At 53.8% G+C, this 5,000-nt stretch overlaps 1 non-coding gene across 1 annotated transcript in view; it reads right to left on the bottom strand.

Annotated features, from left to right (window-relative positions):
* LOC124745897 overlaps positions 1-1,271 on the bottom strand; it is a 1,912-nt gene extending 641 nt beyond the window's left edge. The window contains exon 1 of the ribosomal RNA XR_007011207.1: positions 1-1,271. This exon is cut by the window's left edge and continues 641 nt beyond it. This is a non-coding gene — a ribosomal RNA (small subunit ribosomal RNA).
* Between the last annotated feature and the right edge of the window lie 3,729 nt (positions 1,272-5,000).

Raw genomic sequence — 5,000 nt, 5'->3', positions numbered from 1 at the left:
CCACTCCTGGTGGTGCCCTTCCGTCAATTCCTTTAAGTTTCAGCTTTGCAACCATACTTCCCCCGGAACCCAAAAGCTTTGGTTTCCCGGAGGCTGCCCGCCGAGTCATCGGAGGAACTGCGGCGGATCGCTGGCTGGCATCGTTTATGGTTAGAACTAGGGCGGTATCTGATCGCCTTCGAACCTCTAACTTTCGTTCTTGATTAATGAAAACATACTTGGCAAATGCTTTCGCTTCTGTTCGTCTTGCGACGATCCAAGAATTTCACCTCTAACGTCGCAATACGAATGCCCCCGCCTGTCCCTATTAATCATTACCTCGGGTTCCGAAAACCAACAAAATAGAACCGAGGTCGTCCTATTCCATTATTCCATGCACACAGTATTCAGGCGGGCTTGCCTGCTTTAAGCACTCTAATTTGTTCAAAGTAAACGTGCCGGCCCACCGAGACACTCAATAAAGAGCACCCTGGTAGGATTTCAACGGGGTCCGCCTCGGGACGCACGAGCACGCACGAGGCGGTCGCACGCCTTCGGCTCGCCCCACCGGCAGGACGTCCCACGATACATGCCAGTTAAACACCGACGGGCGGTGAACCAACAGCGTGGGACACAAATCCAACTACGAGCTTTTTAACCGCAACAACTTTAATATACGCTATTGGAGCTGGAATTACCGCGGCTGCTGGCACCAGACTTGCCCTCCAATAGATACTCGTTAAAGGATTTAAAGTGTACTCATTCCGATTACGGGGCCTCGGATGAGTCCCGTATCGTTATTTTTCGTCACTACCTCCCCGTGCCGGGAGTGGGTAATTTGCGCGCCTGCTGCCTTCCTTGGATGTGGTAGCCGTTTCTCAGGCTCCCTCTCCGGAATCGAACCCTGATTCCCCGTTACCCGTTACAACCATGGTAGGCGCAGAACCTACCATCGACAGTTGATAAGGCAGACATTTGAAAGATGCGTCGCCGGTACGAGGACCGTGCGATCAGCCCAAAGTTATTCAGAGTCACCAAGGCAAACGGACCGGACGAGCCGACCGATTGGTTTTGATCTAATAAAAGCGTCCCTTCCATCTCTGGTCGGGACTCTGTTTGCATGTATTAGCTCTAGAATTACCACAGTTATCCAAGTAACGTGGGTACGATCTAAGGAACCATAACTGATTTAATGAGCCATTCGCGGTTTCACCTTAATGCGGCTTGTACTGAGACATGCATGGCTTAATCTTTGAGACAAGCATATGACTACTGGCAGGATCAACCAGGGAGCTGCGCCAACTAGAGCTGAGCAGCCGGCCGCCCGGGAGTGTGTCCCGGGGGCCCGCGCGAACACGCAAGCGTCCGCTCAATCATTCTGCAAACAGGAGGAGGCTGAGCTCCCCTGCACAATACACCTCGAAACCCTCTCAGGTCCCGGCGGCGCGCAGCGCCGTCCCAAGTACTTGGTCGGGTTCGAGAGAGGCGCAATCGCCCGGAGTTAGGCGAGTAGACGCTTTCGGTGCGACCACCCGTGCTCCCAACTGAGCTTGCCGCTGCCGACAGAGGCCCGGGAGCGTGCTGTCGTGGCATTGCCGGCGGGAGACAACACGCGCCACCTACGGTGACCGGCAGCTCCAACGCCAGCGCCACAGAAGGACAAAAGCCCCACTTGGGTGCCGAAGCGAACTCTCCCAGCACAGCGCACGCGCCAACACATCCGCACAGCTGCGATACAAACCACCAGCGAGAACCGCTGGGGCGACCGAGCAGCAGACGGCGTCGCGGCGCCGAGCGCCGGGCGGCGGCGCATCCTCAACGCACACAGTCCTCAATCGGACCAGCACACTGAAGATGTCCACCGCGCTTCGCACCGGGCCCGCGAGGACCTACTTTGGCCGCACGGCGCCGCGCGCAGGGTGCGCCGGCGCGCAGCTGCGACGCCTGCCGCGTCCGTCGGCCGGCGCGCCTGCCACTGGCCGCCCCCACCAGCCGGCTGTAGCGCGTGCGCCCACGCACCGCGCGGCCAGCACGCCGGGAGGCGCCCCCTCACCGGCCGGGGACGGTCCCACCCAGCCACCACCGCGTATCGCTTCACACCCAGATGCCGTTCAGTTTCATCGGCATGGTGGGTATCGCTGGAACAACCGGTTAGTACCTCAACCTATCGTCGCCATCACCGATTCACCCCTAGCGAGAACAACCGCACCACAACGGGTTACCATTTCTTCATTTGCGTAACTTCACCAGAAAACGTAGGCGTCCATCGCCATTAGCAACTTCAACGATTATTGCATGCCTGTGTCAGGTGTCACGCCACACTACGTCTGCCCACATACACGCAACAAAATGTGCACGCCTAGACAATACGTGGAAGGTGGCCCCCGTACGTATGCGATGTCCATTGCTCGAACGACTGTCAACCGGCCTCTGTAGCATGTCGCAGATATGGAACGCGGTGCACCATGCTATCACGGTGTTTGAGGAGAGACGACTAGGTCCGAATACATCAACACACAGCTCATGCTGATCGCCATCCACGGCGTCCGTTCCTCCCACACGTCTCTATGGCGTACCACACTGCAATCCAGCTCTCATAGGGAGACGACACGTAGCTGCGTGCACAATATTTGCACTGTATGGTCCGCCGTTTTTGGGCGCAGTCGTTGTACGGTCACACATGTGCCACGATGTATCATTCAGTACATAAGGACGAATGTGCAGTACAGATTGTGGTTCACGCGTACGACATCAGCGGACAGTTGACACAGGCCGCACCACAACGTAGCCTGCGTACGTCGCATGCGAAGGGCATTGAACATGCAAACTTGTCACCAACCAGCTTGCGAAGGCAGGGGGCAAGGTGGGGACGTGGGGACGTGGGGACGGGGGGGGGGGGGGGGGGGGCGGCATGTACGTCCTGCTGCCATCCACATTACAGTGTACAGCAGGAGCATGTGGAAAGTCAGCAAGACTTGCAAGGTGTTTAACATGAAGCGATACACAGGGGAGCGGGCAGTGCGAGTAGCGAACTATATTGCGAGGGTTGCGGGTGGGCAACACTACACTAATTGAACGAGTCGTATAACAATTACAGAGCAGGTTTAGGCGACAACGTGGGTTACGTTAGCGGACAACGTGGGTTACGTTAGCGGACAACGTGGGTTACGTTAAGGCACAACATGGGTTACGTTAAGGCACAACATGGGTTACGTTAAGGCACAACATGGGTTACGTTAGGGCACAACATGGGTTAGGTTAGGGGACAACATGGGTTAGGTTAGGGGACAACATGGGTTAGGTTAGGGGACAACATGGGTTAGGTTAGGGCACAACATGGGTTAGGTTAGGGCACAACATGGGTTAGGTTAGGGCACAACATGGGTTAGGTTAGGGCACAACATGGGTTAGGTTAAGGCACAACATGGGTTAGGTTAAGGCACAACATGGGTTAGGTTAAGGCACAACATGGGTTAGGTTAAGGCACAACATGGGTTAGGTTAAGGTACAACATGGGTTAGGTTAAGGTACAACATGGGTTAGGTTAAGGTACAACATGGGTTAGGTTAAGGTACAACATGGGTTAGGTTAAGGTACAACATGGGTTAGGTTAAGGTACAACATGGGTTAGGTTAAGGTACAACATGGGTTAGGTTAAGGTACAACATGGGTTAGGTTAAGGTACAACATGGGTTAGGTTAAGGTACAACATAGGTTAGGTTAAGGTACAACATAGGTTAGGTTAAGGTACAACATAGGTTAGGTTAAGGTACAACATAGGTTAGGTTAAGGTACAACATAGGTTAGGTTAAGGTACAACATAGGTTAGGTTAAGGTACAACATAGGTTAGGTTAAGGTACAACATAGGTTAGGTTAAGGTACAACATAGGTTAGGTTAAGGTACAACATAGGTTAGGTTAAGGTACAACATAGGTTAGGTTAGGTTAGGTTACACGTTGTTGTAAGGAAAGGTGTAGGGGGGGGGGGCGGGGGCGGCAGGTTCCTTGATAGTGATTATAGTAAGTGAATGCTTGTGACATGATCAGATTTGTCACGTCAGGATGCACCTTTGGCTTATTAGAGGCGGCGCTCCAATTCTATGCTTGTGTGAGACCTGTGTCTTTGACTCATGTCATTGTTTGTGCGCTGTGACAGGAGGTACTATTGTGATGTTGGGTGCACCGTTGTATAGGACATGTGTGGGTGTTGGTGCCTGGTCTGCGCAATGGTGGATGTCGAAAGGCTGGGATATTGTATTTTCCGCATGGACCTCCTGGTCTGGTTGTGATAGTGTGGATTGTGTAATGTGGCGGAGAAGATGCACTGGATGTTGTTCCATGCTGGTGCTTACATATTGTATGTGCGCCCGTTAGAAGCAGAGAGTGGTGCGTGATCAGAGTGTCTGGCTGACGTGTGGTTCCCATTGTGGGCAGACTCTTTCAGCATGTATACGGACAGTTGTGTATATTTGCTGTAGTTTGATGGCTCTGCATTGATTACTAATCAGCGCCGTGTGTACGGGTAATCTGGTTCCAGTCCAAAATGTTCCATCTGTGTACATTAGTGACAAAGACTCTCCCCATGCAGTGGGGCTCGGTCTGTTATAGCTCTTCCGCGTAATATATTTGCCCCACGTTTTTGCGACTGCGAGTGCGAGTGCAACGCGCATGGGGACCGACATGCTGATGGCTCGGTATCGGACGCCGTACAGTGAGCAACGCGATCGCGTCTCTCGCTCGTAAGTGGTACAGGTCGCGGCTCATGTATAGGGACAGCGGGAATGTCGCATATTGGAAATAACTCTTCATGAAACGCAAGTTATAGGGGTGGATTGCACTTTACGAGTGCGGGAAACTTCCGCCGTTCATCCGCTGGAGGTGCGAGTTTGGCGGTTGGGGTGGTGCACGAACGGGTGCGGGTGGAGTCATTGCCGGTCCACGGCTTCGTGCGGCAGAGCCACTGGAGATTGGGTGCTATGGTCGACAGAGGCTGCAGGCTTTGTGGGTGGCGTCGAAAGGCG

Source organism: Schistocerca piceifrons, unplaced genomic scaffold (assembly GCF_021461385.2).
Source record: "Schistocerca piceifrons isolate TAMUIC-IGC-003096 unplaced genomic scaffold, iqSchPice1.1 HiC_scaffold_339, whole genome shotgun sequence".
NCBI lineage: Eukaryota > Metazoa > Arthropoda > Insecta > Orthoptera > Acrididae > Schistocerca > Schistocerca piceifrons.
Note: the sequence above shows the minus strand (reverse complement) of the source record. Positions and strands in the feature narration are given on the sequence as shown.